The 19297-nt window shown below is 40.5% G+C and overlaps 1 pseudogene; it reads left to right on the forward strand.

The window, feature by feature from the left end:
• Positions 1-16601: 16601 nt before the first annotated feature.
• Positions 16602-18090, forward strand: LOC118837361 (annotated as a pseudogene).
• The last annotated feature ends 1207 nt before the right edge of the window (positions 18091-19297 follow it).

The raw sequence follows: 19297 nt of genomic DNA on the forward strand, positions 1-19297 counted from the left end.
TTATTCAATGGGAAAAGACTTTTCATAGCTTTTTTTAGGAGTTTGGCATTGAGAGAGATAAGAAATATTATATGATAGCTTCAATGGAAGTCAGGTCAAATGAAGGTTTTAGTGGGTTTTTTTTTTAAGTATGGAGATCTTGAAATGTTTTTAGGCACTATAGGATAATCTAGTGAATAAATAGAGATTAAGTTGATAGAGAGAGAGAGGATGATCAAAGGGACAAACTCCTGGATGCAATGGGAGAATATAGGACCAAGGACACCTATAGAGGGGTTGGCTTTGACAAGGAGAAAGGCTTCCTCTTCTGCTGAGATTAGCAAAGGAGGAGTAAGAGAATGATGCTAAGGGAATTTGAAGTGGAAAAATGGAGATAAGAAGGAACTCCTGATGGATGGTCTCAATTTTTTTTCAATATATCTGCTGCAGACTGGAGTTACCATAGGTGGCATAAGGAGAGGAAATGAAGTTCTGTGATCATGGACAAGTCATGTAACCTCTGTGAATCTCAGTTTTTTAATCTGGAACATTATTACAGTAATAACTGTAGTACTTACCTTGCTAATATAGTTGTAGCATCGCACTGTGTGGGACTACTTGCCCAGCTCCCACTATTACTGGCAGGCCAGGTCCCCAGAGAACCAATCACTGCTACCATCTCCAGATTCGATGAGTAGCTTCAAGGGGCTGTCATTCATGGGTGCTCCCCCATTGATTATCAATTAGCCAACGTTAATTACCTTGTAGAAAGGGTATGAGATGGAAAGGTAAGAATAGTTGATGTGAAGAACAACCCCTCTCCCCAAATCTAAAGCAGCTTCTCTCAGAAATACACATATGTCTTTGGGGACAGTGGGCATAAACTTAAAATACAACGGAGGTGATGCATGTGTTTATCATGGCAAAGGGATAACACAGTTTCTGATTACTTCAAGTCTTTTTCTTTCTTTGTAGAGAGCTTGTGAGAGGTCACTGTCTGGTAGGTTTTAAGGGTCAGTATCCTGGTAGCATCCTAAGGTTGCCTGTCTGGTTTGTCTTCAGTGTGTCTCTCAGCTCCCAATACAGACACCATTGTCAGTCACCACTACTAAAGGATACTGCTTCTGGCTCTAAAGGATATTGCTATGGATGATGGTACAGGTACAAGGATCTGCCTCCTCAAGGTGCTCCTGAAGCTTGACTACTAACTATATGCTTCCAAACAGGCTTGCTGTGTTATACATAGTTCCACAAAATATTTCCTGTATTATTTGTATCATTTGCTTTCTGATCCAGGGATCACTTCACTTTCCCCAAATTGATTGGTTGCACCTGGTTTGCACTAGTTTCAACCTTTGAATTGATTGAGTCATTTGAGAAGGCTAGGCCTCTTATGTTTATATTAATTGGGCTGGGGTTTCTTTAAAGCCTGTATAAATGTCATCTTATAGTCTCTAGTCATTGATAGTCTCTTATAACAACATTAGCCCAGAGAAGGGAGAAGAGATCTATGAGGTTTAAATGGCTGGCCTCAGCTCACAGAGCACATTCATAACTGACAGCTATGATCCTAACTCTAGTCTTCTGTGTATAGCCTAACTAGGTCATGTTCTATAACTTGGAGAGCAAAGTGAGCAAACCCCCTGATTGCACAGTTTCAGACTTGTTTGCTGAGATGCATCAAACCCACCCTGAGGTTGCTTGGCTGGTCGTTTCAGGCTCTCAGAGTTAAGGTTTGTAATATCCTATCAAAACTTCATAGGAAGCTGCTTGCTTAGTTTTCTTCTGCCAGGTATTTAACAGTGAGTGAAAGATTTTCAAGGGAGGTAAAAAACTATCCAAATTAGATACTCTGCCTCTGATAGGAAGGGTATAGAAGCAATAAATTCCTTTGATGTTGCTCTAAAAAGTTTGCTCACACCACTGGTGGCTTTGATGTTCACAGAGAGCTCCTGACATCTTGACATTTTGACTTTATTTTCCTGAAGCAGAAATTGATAGGGAAAATCTTGATTTTTTTTTAACTGAAAGAATGAATATAGGACATTTTTTTTCTTATGCCCCTCTCTTGATTTGGTCAAAGGATGTGTGCCACCTTGGAGGTTGGCTTATTGCCCGTATGTGTCTGAGGATATTACTGAGTGTTTGTCCTTGGCTCTCTATCTCAGACATCCTTTCCTGTGATTTCACAGAATCTCAGAGTTCAAAAAGACCTCAGAGGCCTTGTAGTCCAATCTGTGCTTACATAAAACTTCCCTCTACATCGCTGACAAATGATCACCCAGCCTCTGCTTGCAGACCTCCAGTGGTAGAGATCTAATTACCTGATGAAGCAGCCCATTAAACTTTAGGGCAGCTGTAGTCGCTAACAAGTTTTTCCTTTCTGCCAATAGAAACTTCTCCTGTCTCTCCTAGTTTTGCCTTCTGGGGTCAAGAGAAAAGTCTAAATCCTATTGCATAGGATGGCCCTTCACATACTTGAACTTGCTCCCCCTCTCCCCTAAGGCTTTTCTTCTCTAGCCTTGGTTTCCAGTCCTTTTATCACTTTAATAAACTTCTGGGCCAGCCTCAGTTTATCAATGTCATTCTTTAAACTGTAGCTGGGTATCTAGGTGGTGCAGCGGATAGAGTTCTGGGCCTGGAGTCAGAAAGATTTATCTAACTGAGTTCAAATCTGGCTTCAGACACTTGCTAGTTGTGTGACCCTGGGCAAGTCATTCAACCCTGTTTGCCTCAGTTTCCTCAGCTGTAAAATGAGCTGGAGAAGGAAATGACAAACCACTTCAGTATTTTTGCCAAGACAACCCCAAATGGGGTCAGAAAGAATCAGACACAACTGAAAACAACTAAACAAAAAACAAAAAAACTATGGTACCCACAACTGAACTCGGTACTCAGATAACTTGCCTCAGAAATCCTAATCTAAAAGTAATAGGTACCATCTGAGTAGAGAGGAATAAAAGGAAAGAGAAAGGGAAAATCGGGGAAGAAAGTTCTTTACCCAAACCCAGGATATACACTAGGGTAGGGTTCTTATGTGTCATGGGCCCATTTGGTAGCTTAACCCTTCTCAGAATAATGTTTTTAAATGCATGGAGTAAAACTGCATAGTACTACAAAGGAAAACAATTATATTGAAATGTAGTTTGTAGACAAGACTGATCTAACAGAAAGTTAACTATAACTAGTAATTCAAAGTATTGATGAGTGTAAATGATATTTTAAGATATTTGAAAGAATTGTAATGTCATTTGAAAAGATTTGTGATTTCTATTGGTCACTCATAGGTACTGCTAATACTACTATGGTTTATTGCCTTTATTTATAATTAAATGCCAAATTTCAGTTAGAAGTTAGCAAAAGTATTTTCCCTCTACTTCTTAGACCCCTTGAAATCTATCTTTAAACCCCTTGGGAGTCCATAGAGTCCCATAGTTAAGTACTATTGCATTGGAGTAACGACGAGAAATTAAACACAAAGAGATTTTTAAGCTATAGGTCAATACTATTGCATTAGAGTAATAAAGATAAATTAAACACAAAGAGATTTTTTAAGCTATAGGTCAACACACATTCAAGAACAACTGGAATTCAGGATCAAGGACTCAAAAAACTGAGGGCACTAATGCCAAAAAGTTGGCCAGACCCAATAGATGAGTCAAACTAACGAATATACTGCTTAAGCCAGACTCATACTGCATCATTTAATTGGGATGCTGGTCTTAAGTGCAGTCCAGACAGAAATGGAGAGAACAGGGTGGAGGTGAGGTAGATTAGAAACCTCCGTAGTGGCGGATAGCTTTGTAGAAGTCCTTTTGGAATACATAACAGTATGTTAGTCGTGATTCAGTTCAGTTCTTCTTTAGTGTTCTTTTGGTAGTTGGGATTGTGGTAGGTGACATTGTCTCTTTTGATCCTGGAAAACTTCCCTGCCTTGTGTAAGTTGTAGGAGTTTGGAGGTATTGAGGGGTAGGGATGGTGGTATAGAGAGGGAAAGGGCAATGTTTTAGTCACCTGCACAAGTGTTTGTTTGTAGCAACATAAAAAGTAGCTTGGTCTCCCTATTAGTGGAGAAGGTGGAATGCCCGTCTACATTTGGCAATGCTAAGGAAGTATTCTTTGAAAAAATCTTAAAGGGGAAAATAAAGATGACCATGAACTTGAAGGGAGGAAACATAAAGGATGAAATATGGGGAGTTATCCAATAGGTCCAATAGGTTCAATAGTTTCAAGGGTCTTTTCACGGAGCTGGGCCCTCTGAGAAAGAAGTAATGTCTTGGGCTCTACAGGATGGTGAGGATTCTTAGGTTTTACCAGCAAAGAAGACAGGCATCCAATGATGGTCAAAGGAAGAAGACGCAGATTATGGTGGTTGGCAACTCCCAGCCAAAAGAAACCGAGGACATCAAATATCAAAGAACAGGGAATAATCACTTCTTCCTAGGGCGTGTAACAGAGACATGATTGATGAAGAGACTCTGAGGCTAGATCACACATAATGACTTTTAGTGATTCACATGGAAACAAAAGATAACCCCAGAAGAACTCTAGAGAGTGTCCGTAGGGATTGTAAAGGTTTGGGCAAGAAAATGAAGGTCTTAAGGGCTTAATTGAAAATCGGAGATTCAGAGAAGTAACAAAGATAGGGGAAGTGAACAAGTACTAAGGGAATCATAGATGGAAGGGACCCTCCGAGGCTGCCTATCCCGACCTGTGCCTGAACAGAAACATCCCTGTGATCCCTGACGAGTGGTCTTTACTCAGCAATTTCCAATATGGCAGAAATAACTGACTCCTGAGGCAGGCCATGCTACAAGGTGTCCCTAAAGTCTGGACACATAGGCAAAATGCATATTTTGAAATATTTGGAATATTAACAGTCCTTAGCCCCCTTGACTTCTTTTTTCTGCAGTATGCTAAAGGAGAAGTGTACTCAATGAAAATCACAGATGCAACACACTCTATTGAACACATAAAGAGTGAATAAGCTAAAATGGACCACAATGTGGAGTTATTGCATCCAGTTCACGTGAATCTTGCAAAGCACATCAGCCTTTGCATCATAAATGATGCAAATCATATTGAAGATGTTATTTGTTAATATTCCAATTAAATGAAATGTTGAAAATTTCATTCATTTGATTTCTTGAAAATATGCATTTTTGCCTATGTGTCCAGACTTTAGGGACACCCTGTACTTTTGGAGAGCTCTAATTGTTAAGAATTTTCTTCTTAAAATAATATGGGATCTGAGAATGGGGTCTGTATTTTTGGACCAAAATTTAAAATACAGGAATGATAGACTCTCAGTCAAAGATAAAATGCATCTGACAAGGGTAAGGATGTGTCTGCCTGGAGACTTGCAGATCAGATGAAGAGAGCTTTACCCTGAAAATGGGAGGAAGGAGAGAAAATTGCCCACATACAAACATTAAGTCAGAAAATAGCAGATATCATAGGGAATTTGACATCATAAATACCACTGAGACTTGCTGAAAATTGGCTCATGACTGGAATAGAATGGTATGCCTTACTCAGAAGGAATATGTCAGATAAAAGAAACAATAACGTGGTAGAAATATCCTTCACTTTGCCCTGCCAGAAGACTCCAGGAGCGAATCATAAAGCACAGACACAGGATATAGCACTCAAGTTGGTCTTCAACTACCATAACAGCTTCTTAGTCCTAATTTTCTCTGCTAAGGGCAGAGGGGATTCCACATTCTTGTTTTTCCTTTCTGATATAATTTTTTAAATGTTGGAGGAAGCAATGAGAGGAAATACTACTCAGGACTTGATGGTGACAAAAAAAAAAACAAAACCCAGACCACTAAGGTAGGAATTATGGGAATTTTAATAGGTCTTAACTACTTTAGAATGTGTGACAGACAAGAAATTGAAAATTGGTCATAGGATAGCATGCACCCAAGATTTTAGGAAAGATTTTAAAGAGTTCAAAGAAAGCATAGGTAAGGTTTGATTGCTTAAAATTCTTCAAGGGAGATTGGCCCAAAAGTGACTCTCAAAAAAAAAATTGTCGATACAAACACAAACAATTCCAATGAGAAAGAAAGGTAAAGAGCTGTCTAAAGAAACTGTTTGGATGCCCAGGAATCTCGTCAACAAAATCTGCCTTGAAAAGGACAGGTGCAGAAGATGAAAGCAAGAGAATGTAACTTCAGGGGGAGTTAAGGTGAATGAACCATAGGTATGTCTAGAACTCTGAACCTTAGAGTGAGTTGAAGGGTAGAATGCTTAAGTAAAAAACAAACAAATATAAATACTTTTAAAAAACAAAAGGAAGATCATAGAAGTTAGAAGACAATCGTGTCAGATGAGTGAGATGATGATAATGCAGTAGCTCGACTCCTATTTTGTTTCAATTTTCTTCACTAAGGAAAACTATCTTCAAATTGGAAAATATAAAGGAGAAATAGTTAAAAGGGAATGAACCCTAAGATAAATAAAGATCTGGGAATAAAGGCCCTAACCATGTTCCCTGAGTCCAAATTGCTAGGTTAAAATGAACTACATCCCATATTACTGAAGGAATTTTTAAATGTAATTGCTGAGCCACTGTGAGCGATCTTGAAAAATCAATGAAGAGGATCCAAGACACTAATAACGGAAGAAGCAAAAATCATAACAGCCTTGAGATTTTCCCGCAGACCCAGCAGATTCATAAAGACAAAAGATGGAAATAATGTTCAAGGGATTATGGAAATATGGGCATGTTAATGTATTTTCTAACCATTCTAGAAAGCAATTTGTAATTATGCGAAGAAAGTGACTAAAAGTCTATACTGATCCTCAGCTTCCACTGCTAAGCATATACCTAAAAGAGGTCAATGATAAAGCAAAAGGCTCTATAAAATATTTATAGCAGCCCTTTAAGTGGTAGTAGCTGGGAACTGAAGACAAAGTACCAAGTATTTCTTAAGATGCCTATCATTTGGGAAATGGCTAAACAGTAGCTAAACGTGTATTAAATGGAATATTACTGAGCCATAAGACACTATGAATTTGAAGAATATAGTGAATGGGAAGACTTATATGAACTGATGCAAAGTGTAGGAAACGGAGCTAGCAAAACAATATGTACAATTACTGTGACAGTGTGAGTGGAAAGAAATGAACAACCACAAAGCCATCAAAATTGACTGTTGTAAAAGTATAATGACCAAACTTGCTGGGAAAGAACAGATGAAAAGGCAGTCCCCCTGCTTCTTTGCAGAGGTGGAGGAACATGCATACGAAAAATCACACTTCATGCCACACTCTTTTAATTTGGTGCTTAATTTTGCTGAGTTCTCAAACTTGCTTCTTTTTTTCCTCTTTATTATAAGGCATGGATCTTTGTGGTGGTGGGGGGTGGGGAGATAAATAGGGAAATGTAGATTATATAAAAACAAAGATCAATAAAAATTTATTAGAAAAATAAATGGAGGAGCCATGCAACTGACAGTGGGCAAATATCCCAACTTTCAAAAATGCAGTGCAAGTGAATTCTGCTACTAGAGGGCAATGAACTTGACTTTGATTAATGTCTGAATTCTAGAATATATTAAATTGGTTTATTAGTACTTAAAAGAAAGTGGAAAATCCAGAAAGCCAACATAGGAAAATTAAGAACAAGTCATGCCAGTTTACCTCACCTTCCTTTTGAAAAGTTTGCTATCCTGATAGATCACCAATACTGTGCTGATGGGTGAGGTGCTAGTATTCACAATTAGAAGCTAGCTAAAAGAAGAATCAACTCTGCTTTTGTAAAAGATTCCCCATCTATAGGGTTCTTGAGGTAAAGATCACTGGATAACCACTTGTTAGGGATGTAGAGGAGATTGCTATTTACATATGAATCGGAAAAGATAACTTCAGGTCCCTCCCAGCTCCGAGGCCGTTCTGTATTTCTGGGAATGCTATAGACAAAATATACCTAGATTTCAACAAGTCCCATTGATATGTGTCCCATGATATCCTTGCAGATAAGAAAGAGATGTGGGTTGTCATAGAAAAATTTAAAAAAAAATTTAAAAAAATTTTTAAATTGGTTGAATGAGTGCATTTATTAAACACTTACTGTGTGCCTGGAACTGTGGTAAGATCTGGGAATATAGATTCTAACAAAGAGAAAAATAATCCCTGCCCTCAAGGTGCTTACCATGTAATTGAGGAAGACAACACATAAAAAAAGCTGAAAAGAAGAGATGAGAGGAAGAAGAGACAGGGAGGAACCCATTAGAGTCTGGGAAGCCACGGGCTTCCAGGTTGGAGAGGGCATAGCTGGTGAGGTTGCTTCCTCAAGTGGAACATAGAAAGCATTCTTAGGGATTTTGATGTCCTAAGCAAGAAAATAAAGATCTTAGGGACCCATGCTGGATTTTCATCACAGCTGCAAATTGAAGGTAAGGGCTCAGTAGAGAAAGCCTGGCATAGGGCATAAGAAGAATATAGGAAAGGTCTAATGATTAAGGAGACAATTCCGAGAAGTGGGCAGTAATAAAATTTGTGACCTTAGAGATCTATGCACAAATATTTAATAAAAAGAACAAACATCAAGTTAAAAATGTTAAATCAAGCAGCCAACTTCAGTCTCACAGATATCACTGAGGCTTGATGGAATATGGCAACTGGAAGGTATACTTCATTCAAAAGGAGCAGATTATGTCAAAAAGCTGGTGAAATAACACTGCATATCAAGAAGACTTACTCATGTGAGGAAATTGATGAACCAGAGGGGAAAAGTATGGTGATGAGCATTTGGGTGAGGGTCAGTGGAGTGAGAAACAGAAATGCTATTGTGGTGGGAATATGCTAACAACTATCCAGTCGCAAGATAAAGGATGACGAGTTCTGAATACATTTCACAAGCCTGGTATAGAAGCATGATACAGCGATGACAGATGACTTCAAAACTATCCAGATGTCTGATGGAGCTCTCTGCTAAAAGAGGAGAAGCTGATAAATTCTTGACTTAACTATAATTGCATTCTTTGAAAGGTAAAAGAAACAATTGTGGCATTTAAAAAGTTCCAGAGACATAATTTCTGGGTAATTTAATAATTTTATTAATAATACCAGCATTTTTTAATAAAAGGCCTGTGGCACTCTCGAATACCAAAGGCAATCATGGTGGTGGGCTCAGGGCTTAGGATGGCAATCAACTCTGATTAATTAACAATTAATAAGAGGTGAATTTTACAAAGAGAAGTGAGCTCACTCTAATGAGGGACCAAGGGTGACATGGTGTCATTCCTGGACAGAGAGACCATCCCTATACCCAGACCCATACCCAGATTTATAGAAATAAGTGCATAAGCCCACCTGTCTAAAGACAACAAATCATAATGATTAAAATAAAAGGTGACCTAAATAGTTGCAGATTATTAGTATTTATGAATAGGTTGAAAATGACAATACTACCAAAATTACTTTCTATATTTAATGGGGGGGGCCTTCTCCAGTTGTGCTGATCTATATCTTGCCACCGGACTAGGACAGTTCAGGAGTAGAAAATGAGGCTGGTGACCTTGCCCAGCCTTCCCTCACTTAAATCCAATTCACTTGCAAGTCATGTTATCATCTTTCTGATGTCATGGTCCTCTTCCAGAAAGAAGGACAAACTACTACAACAACTCAGACCACTCCCAGCCTTGGGTAATCTAGACAAAGAATCTATATGCCCCATCTAAGCTTGAGCTAGTTGGGTGGAGCAGCAATACCCAGAACAAGGAGAATGTTAATCCTATTTTCTGTCATCCCTATCCTAGAGATTGGACAAGGAAATAGGACAGAAAAAAAAAAGCCAGGGTCTCCCCAATTTTAATAATTGGCTATTAATATGAGAGAAATAATCATTTCTCTCTCAATGCAGTAACCTATTCTCAACATAATTTTGACTAATTATAAGGAAATAGTTGCCCAAGCAAAAGTGATAAGAACCTTAGGAAGATGTAGTTATAGTTTTTAGGCTTCATCATAGATAACCAGTTAGTCAGTAAACATCTACTAAATATCTACTATATGCCGAACAAAAAGAGGCAAAAGACAGTCTTTGTTTTCGAGAAGTTCACAATCTAATGGGGGAAGACAACAAGCAAACAGGTATGTCCAGATAAGCTATGTACAGGATAAATAGGAAATAATTAGCAGAGGGAAGGCACTAGAATTAAGAGGGGCTGGGAAAGGCTTGCTATAGAACATGGAATTTTACCCGAGACTTAGAAGAACCAGAGGAGGCAGAGATGAGGAAGGAGAACATTACAGGTATGGGGGGACCATCAGAAAAATGCCCTGATCTGAGAGATGGAATATCTTGTTTGTGGAATAGCTAGGAGGCCAGTATCCTTTGATCAAAGAGTATTTGGTGGGGAGTAAAGTGTGAGAAGACTGGAAAGGCAGGAAGGGGCTAGGTTAAAAAGGGCTTTGAAGGCCAAAGAGAGCATTTTAGTTTTGGTCCTAGTGGCAATAGGAAGCCATGGGATTTTATTGAGTAAGGAAGGCGACTTTGTTGGACCCAAGCTTTAGTAAAATCACTTTGGTGGTTGAATAGAGGATGGTTTATTGTGGGAAGAGACTTGAAACAGGCAGACCCATCTATAGACTACTAGGATGTGAGGTGATTTGAGGGCCTACACTAGAATGGCAGCTGTGTCAGAGCGGAGAAGGTGAAATCTATGGGTCTTGGCAACACATTGAATATGAGTGCTAGCAAGGAATCCAAGATGACTCCTAGGTTTTGAGCCTGAGGGACTAGGAAGATAGTGTTTCTCCATTTTCACTAGAGTTTATCACTACATTAGAAGAGCTTTAGGGATCCCTTCAGGAGATGCCTCCTGAGGCCCATATCATCATTCCTATCAGAGGATCAATACTTATAAGTAGCAAAGCCTTATATGAGTAATATTTGGGGATTTTTCTTTAAAAAATTAAGCAGGTATAGCTGAAACCTAGACATTCCTGAAAGTCCTTTATTTTGGTAAAATTCCATTTCCCCCTTGTAGGATTGTTCTCAGTTTTGCTGACTAAATTATTCTTGGCTGTAATCGTACATCTTTTGCCTTCTAGAATATCATATTCCAAACCCTCAATTCCCTTAGAATTGCTGCTAAATCTTATATAATCCTGACTGTGGCTCCTCAGGAGTTGAATTCTGCCTGTAGTAATTTTTCTTTTATCTGTCAACTCTGGAGTTTTGCTATAAAAGTCCTGGGAGTTTAAATTTTGGGGTTTCTTTTAGGAGGTGACTGGTAGGTTCTTGCAAATTCTATTTTACTCTTTTGTTCTAAGAGATCTAAGAAGTTTTTTTTCTTTCTTTCTAGATTTCTTGAAATATGATGTCTAAGCTCTCTTTTTGGTCATGGCTTCTAGGTAGTCTAAAGATTATTAAATTCTCTTTCTTTGATCTCTTTTCCAGGTCAATTGTTTTGCTATGAGGTAATTCACATATTCTCTTCCTTTTTTAGTCATTTGACTGTTTTAAGGATGACTTTAAAAGTCCATTTTAATTGTCAGTATATTATTTTCTTGGATAAGGTTTTATACCTCTTATTCCAAACTGTTAATTCTCTTTTCATATCTTTTCCCCATTGCTCTCATTTCTTTTCCAGTTTTTTTCTCTCATTCTCATTCGATTTCATAAATCATTTAAAAATATTTTTTAAAAAGTAAACTTTCAGAAATTCTGGTTGGACTTGTATCCAAGCTATGTTTTTCTTTGAGGATTTGCTTATAGATTTTTTTTGAGTCATTCTCTTATTCTGAATTTGTTTCTCTTGTGCTTCTCTGTTGCCATAATACCTCTTTATGGTGAGATTCTTTGTTTCTTCATTTTTCCGGTCTGCTTTTTTACTTTGGATTTTTTTGCTAGTGCAGATTCTGGGGAAAATTTCTGACTTGAGCTTCTGTCCCCTCATATCCTTTTGCTGTTTTCACAGTTCAGTCTGGGAGACTGTAAGTTTTCAGTGCTTCCAAAGTGATGATTGGGCAAAGCCTTCTCAGTGCCCTCCTGATCTACCCTCTGCAAATTCCTGACCCAGGTCTGGGTCTATAGGCTTATCCCTGTTTAGGAGTTTCAATAGATTCATTCACTATAAGTCTGCTGAGAGATTCCAGTTCTGAGTGACTGCACTGTATGCAGGTTGGTCTGGGACCCCTGCCCTGGTTTTCCCACTGCAGATTCCACCTTGAGCTGAAGGTTAGAACTAAGGTCTTGTTCTGCTCCTGGGATCAGAACCAAACCACTACTTTTTGCTTTCAAACTTGTTTCTTGCGCAGTACACAACTAGGGCCCATTAGAAATCACTCCTCTCCACCATTCCAATTTGTAGGCTCCTCCCCACCCCCTGCCTCATTCCAACTGGGCACTGGGTAATGGGCAACTAAGCTGCTGTATGGCACCTGTTCCTGTACTCTGTGATAATTCAGGAATCTCCTGTGATCTCTTCCTGCCCAAGTGCTTACTGTGCTGGTGCTCAGTCTTGGCTCTTTTTCAGACCATGGACACTGGGGCACACGATGTGCTCCTAGACAGACCATGTGTGCCATCTGCAGTCTTCACTATCTAACTCCCTAAGTGACTCTGGGCTGGAAAAAATGGCTCATTGGGACATTTTCTTGGCTTTGCTGATAAAAACTTAAGCCCGTGCTTTTCTAAATTTTTGTGGAGGAGGTTTAGTGAGGAGAGGTAGGTTGTACTTCTTTCTCCTACTCTGCCACCTCAACTCCACCTCCACCTGAATGTCTTAGTGATGGTTATGCTTTGTTTTTCCTTCCAGTTTCAGCCTAAATCTATGTTCAGAAAAAATTTTTCAAATGACCCTCCTCCTCTTCCCTCCCCGCCAATTCCCCACCTGTTTGTCTCTCTTCCACCTACAGATGCATTTGAGCAAAGAAAGGAGAGAAATGTTGAAAAACAGTTTTCATGTCCTTGAGTAGGATGTGGGACTCCACACCACATTTTTACTTTGTGAATTCCTAAAGGACAAGATACAAATGAAGGTCAATTTTTGTACATTTACACCGGGATGCTTAAAGAACTCGATTCTGGTTTTGATATTTCTTATCACTTCTGTAATCTCCATTTGTCTTCCCAACTTTCAATTTCAATTTAGAAAAGATTAACATTTTCATTTCCTCCTAAGCTTACAGCCCTGATATTATAACAGAATGGAATTACCATATCCCTCGCCTCCAAATAACTCAATGGTCCCGGTCAAAATTATGAAGTAGCTGAAGATGATCTTTAACAACTGGTTCAGGGCTCCCTTCATGCTTTCTTACTTCTTCAGGTACCCAGCGTCCTCAGGCTCTCCTTTTGCTATTACTTAAAACGAAGATGTCAAAATAATGGAAGTTTAGAAATGTTACTATTTTGAGTAGAGTTTTCATTTTAATGGGAGCAAAACTTTAAGCTCAAAGGGGTGGTTATGACTCTTGATATTTCATTTCAGCATTGGGTGTGGAATGGAAAGATTTGGTTTTTTCTTTACTAGGTATAGTTGCTTTTCCGCTACCTGGGTTGATAGGCAGCTCCATGTTTTCTTTTCTTTTTTTTTTTTTTAAATGCAATTTATTTATTTAACATATTTGGTTTTCAGCATTGATTTTCACAACAGTTTGAATTACAAATTTTCTCCCCATTTCTACCCTCCCCCCCACTCCAAGATGGCTTATATTCTGGTTGCCCTGTTCCCCAGTCAGCCCTCCCCTCTATCACCCCCCTCCCCTCTCATCCCCTTTTCCCTTCCTTTCTTGTAGGGCAAGATAAATTTCTACGCCCCATTGCCTGTGTATCTTATTTTTTAGTTGCATACAAAAACTTTTTTTGTTTTTGAACATCTGATTTTAAAACTTTGAGTTTCAAATTCTCTTCCCTCTTCCCTTCCCACCCACCCTCCCTAAGAAGTTGAGCAATTCAACCCAGGCCACACATGTATTATTATGTATAACCCTTCCACAATACTCATGTTGTGAAAGGCTAACTACATTTTGCTCCTTCCCAACCCATCCCGCTTTATTGAATTTTCTCCCTTGACCCTGTCCCCTTTCCAAAGTGTTTGTTTTGATTACCTCCACCCCCATCTGCCCTCCCCTCCATCATCCCCCTGCCTTTTATTATTTTTTTTTTATCTTCCTCCCTCTTCTTTCCTGTGGGGTAAGATACCCAACTGAGTATGTATGGTATTCCCCCTCAGGCCAAATCTGATGAGAGCAAGGTTCACTCATTCCCCCCTCACCTGCCCTCTCCCCTCCTCCCATAGAACTGCTTCATCTTGCCACCTTTATGCGAGATAATCCACCCCATTCTATCTCTCCCTATCTCCCTCTCTCAGTATGTTACTCTCTCATCCCTTAATTTCATTTTATTTCTTTTAGACATCTTCCCTTCATCTTCAACTCACCCTGTGTCTGCTCTCTCTCTTTTACATATATATATATAAACACACACATATATATATACACATACATACACATACATACATATACACATAGATATATACATACACATTCACTTATATATATACATAAACATATATATATATACATATATATATATATGCATATTCCCTTCAACTACCCTAATACTGAGGTCTCATGAATCATACTCATCATCTTTCCATGTAGGAATGTAAACAAAACAGTTCAACTTCAGTAAGTCCCTTGCAATTTCCGTTTCTTGATTACCTTTTCATGCTTCTCTTGATTCTTGTGTTTGAAAGTCAAATTTTCTATTCAGTTCTGGTCTTTTCACTGAGAAAGCTTGAAAGTCCTCTATTTTACTGAAACTCCATATTTTGCCTTGGAACATGATACTCAGTTTTGCTGGGTAGGTGATTCTAGGTTTTAATCCTAGCTCCATTGACCTCCGGAATATTGCATTCCAAGCCCTTCGATCTCTTAATGTAGAAGTTGCCAGATCTTGGGTTATTCTGATTGGGTTTCCACAATACTCAAATTGTTTCTTTCTGGCTGCTTGCAGTATTTTCTCCTTGATCTGGGAGCTCTGGAATTTGGCAACAATATTCCTAGGAGATTTCTTTTTGGGATCTATTTGAGGAGGCGATCGATAGATTCTTTCAATTTCTATTTTGCCCTGTGGCTCTAGAATATCAGGGCAGTTCTCCTTGAAAATTTCCTGAAAGATGGCATCTAGGCTCTTTTTTTGATCATGGCTTTCAGGTAGTCCAATAATTTTTAAATTATCTCTCCTGGATCTATTTTCCAGGTCAGTGGTTTTTCCAAGGAGATATTTCACATTGTCTTCCATTTTTTCATTCCTTTGGTTCTGTTTTATAATATCCTGATTTCTCATAAAGTCACTAGCTTCCACTTGCTCCAATCTAATTTTTAAAGTCGTATTTTCTTCAGTGGTCTTTTGGACCTCCTTTTCCATTTGGCTAATTCTGCCTTTCAAGGCATTCTTCTCCTCATTGGCTTTTTGGAGCTCTTTTGCCATTTGAGTTAGTCTGTTTTTTAAGGTGTTGTTTTCTTCAGTGTATTTTTCAGTATTTTTTTGGGTCTCCTTTAGCAAGTCATTGACTTGTTTTTCATGGTTTTCTCTCATCCTTCTCATTTCTCTTCCCAATTTTTCCTCTACTTCTCTAACTTGCTTTTCCAAATCCTTTTTGAGTTCTTCTATGGCCTGGGGCCAGTTCATGTTTTTCTTGGAGGCTTTGGTTGCAGGCTCTATGACTTTGTTGTCTTCTTTAGGCTGTATGTTTTGGTCTTCTTTGTCACCAAAGAAAGAATCCAAAGTCTGAGACTGAATCTGGGCGCGTTTTCGCTGCCTGGCCATATTCCCAACCCACTAACTTGACCCTTGAGTTTTTCAGTGGGGTATGACTGCTTGTAGACTAACGAGTTCTATGTTCTACGTTTGGGGGGGAGGTGCCAGCTCTGTCTGAGCCGCACTCCTCCTTCCCCAAGAACCCCCAGTCCAGACTGGGCTTAGATCTTCAGCAGGCTGTTGCACTCCTGCTCTGATCCGCCACTTAATTCCTCCCACCAGGTGGGCCTGGAGCCGGAAGTAACAACAGCTGTAGCTGCCCCACCTCCGTTGCCCCCGGGGCTGGAAGCCGAACCGCGAACTCCTTCCACTCTCGCAGCTTTTCCCACTAACCTTCTCTGCAGTCTTTGGTGTTTGTGGGTCAAGGGGTCTGGTAACTGCCGCAGCTCACATATTCAGGGCGCTAGGGCCCCCTCCGCCCGGCTTCTGGTCTGGATCGTCCACGCTGCTCAGGCTGGGCTCTGCTCCACTCCGTTCCCAGCTCCCAGCTCCCAGCTCCGTGTGGAATAGACCCCACCCAGAGACCATCCAGGCTGTCCTGGGCTGGAGCCCTGCTTCCCTCTGCTGTTCTGTGTGTTCTGCCGTTCTAGAATTGGTTCAGAGCCAATTTTATAGGTTTTTGGAGGGACTCGGGTACGGAGCTCACTCTAGTCCGTGCTTACCAGCCGCCATCTTGGCTCCGCCCCCCCATGTTTTCTTTTCTGTGAACATCAGCAGCCTCAACAGAAAGTGGGGAGAACATAGGACCTCCTGAAAACGTGGGCTGTGATGCAGCAGGTGCATCTACTCCTGGTATTTGGCCTTTCAACGGCAGCAGTATAACAGCACAGTGGTGATGTCATGGAGTCCCTGGTGTCCTGCCCTGCAGATCCCCTTGCTGAACACAGAGCAGCATTATTTTGAGCTGGATGAGAATGCCTTGACCCACGTCATCTTGCAAGACCGCCTCAGGGACCTTGACATGGTAGTGGTGTTTGTAGCTGGAGCTTTCCACAAGGGAGAGTCTTTCTTTCTGGACTTCTTGCTTTGCTACCTATTTAGCCAGAAGAAAGGTTGCTGTCCACATTGGTTGGGTGATGAAGATGAACAAACAGGACTTTCATGGCAAGGGGGTTCTGACCATGAAACCATTGAAATTCAGATCTGGAGTGAAATTTTCGCTGTAGGGAAGCCTGATGAGGGAAAAATGCTGCCATGATTTTGATGGATACTCAAGGCGCGTTTGACAGCCATTCAATGGTGAAGGACTATGCCACCATATTTGCCCTCAGTACTGTGACTAGTTCTATATAGATTTGTAATTTGTCTCAAAACATTCTGGAGGACAAGCTACAGCGACTGCAGCTGTTCATAGAATATGGTCATCTGGCAATGGATAAAATTTTCCAGAAGCCCTTCCAGATGTGGATGTTTTTGACTGGAGATTGGAGCTTTCCTTATGAGTATAACCATAGTCTTGAGGGAGGAATGGCATTTCTGGAGAAGTGCTTGCCGGTGAAGGAGCAGTAACCTGAGAAAATTCAGAATGTCAGAAATCACATTCGCTCATCTTTTACCAATGTCATCAGCTTTCTCCTACCACATCCAGGGCTCCAAGTGGCCATGAGCTTCACCTTTGATGAAGAATTTAGAGACATCACTCCTGAATTCAAAGAACAATCACAGGTGCTGATACCGTTTGTGTTACACACAAGCAGGTTAATGGAAAAGGAGATCCACAGCTCCAAAATCACCTGTCGGTTCCGCTGGAGTATTTTAAGGCCTACATTAAGATTTACCCAGGAGAAGGTCTGCTTCACCTCCAATCAATGCTTCAGGCCATTGCTGAAGCCACCACTGTAGCTCCTGAGGTATCTGCCAAGGACAGATATTACAGCACTATGGAAAAGGTCTGTGAAGGGGAGAAGCCCTACCTGGCCTCTGACACCCTGCAGGAGAAGCATGATGAGTTCTGGAAGCAGTTTAAGTTCTGGATCAAGAAGCAAGAAGATGGGGGCCAAGGACTTCAGCCTATGGCACCAGAGCAAGCTGGACTGGGAGGTCCAGGAGCTGTATAGCCACTTAATCCATGTTCAGCTCCTTTGGCACGCCAGCTGTGCTCTACAGCTTCATCGTGATGCTCTATTGGAGCTTGGGCTTTTTGGGCTTCCTGGGCCTCCACACGGTGACTGCTCAGCAACTGCATGCTGGGCCTGCCGCTCATCTCCCTGCTGACCTGGGGTTATGTTTACTACTCAAGCCAACACTGTGAGCTGGGCAGCGCCATCAACTCCTGCACGGATTTTGTCCTGGAGCGGGCTACCTCTTTCATGAGAGGGAAGTGAGGTGCAGGAGACCATTTCTGGATAAAAAGTGCCAATAAAGTGGGGACCTGGCCTGAGTGGGCTGCACCACGATGGACCCAATGGGCCTTTTGCAGGGCCTGCAGGTCACCCTGAAGACTCAAAATACAATGCTGTAATAAACAGAGCAGATGTTTGCTTGTGGCTTAAAACCCACCCCCCCACCCCCCATGATATCTTATTTATATTTGGTTCCTTCCTTTTTTTGTCCTACAATTAGATGGATATAAAATCCTATCTTAAGGGTGCCCATTTAGACTTCAGAGTTGAAGGTGGTATGGACTATAAATAGAGACAATGAAAAGGTGAGGCCCTATCAGATGTAAAGGATGTGTTTCATACCCCAGAAGGGATTCTAAGGCTTTGAGTAATTTAATTGCATATAAAAGGCTAACCAGAGAGAGTGAACTTGATCCTGGATATACTCTGCTTCAATACCCTGTCAATTTTTTTTATTTTATTTATTTTATTTTTTTAAAATTTATTTATTTAACATATTTAGTTTTCAGCATTGATTTCCACAATAGTTTGAATTACAAATTTTCTCCCCATTTCCACCCTCCCCCCCACTCTATCACCCCTCTCCCCTCTCATCCCCTTTTCCCTTCCTTTCCTGTAGGGCAAGATAAATTTCTACGCCCCATTGCCTGTGTATCTTATTTTCTAGTTGCATGCAAAAACTTTTTTTTTGTTTTTGAACATCTGTTTTTAAAACTTTGAGTTCCAAATTCTCTTCCCTCCTCCCTTCCCACCCACCCTCCCTAAGAAGTCAAGCAATTCAACCTAGGCCACTTGCGTATCATTATGTATAACCCTTCCACAATACTCATGTTGTGAAAGACCAACTATATTTTGTTCTTTCCCAACCCATCCCGCTTTATTGAATTTTCTCCCTTGACCCTGTCCCCTTTTGAAAGTGTTTGTTTTTGATTACCTCCACCCTCATCTGCCCTCCCCTCCATCATCCCCCCCTTTTATTTTTTTTTTTATCTTCCTCCCTCTTCTTTCCTGTGGGGTAAGATATCCAATTGAGTATGCATGGTATTCCCTCCTCAGGCCAAATCTGATGAGAGCAAGGTTCACTCATTCCCCCCTCACCTGCCCTCTCCCCTCCTCCCACAGAACTGCTTCCTCTTGCCACCTCTATGTGAGATAATCCACCCCATTCTATCTCTTCCTATCTCCCTCT

The sequence above is a fragment of the Trichosurus vulpecula genome, chromosome 2, assembly GCF_011100635.1.
Source record: "Trichosurus vulpecula isolate mTriVul1 chromosome 2, mTriVul1.pri, whole genome shotgun sequence".
NCBI classification, from domain to species: Eukaryota; Metazoa; Chordata; class Mammalia; order Diprotodontia; family Phalangeridae; genus Trichosurus; species Trichosurus vulpecula.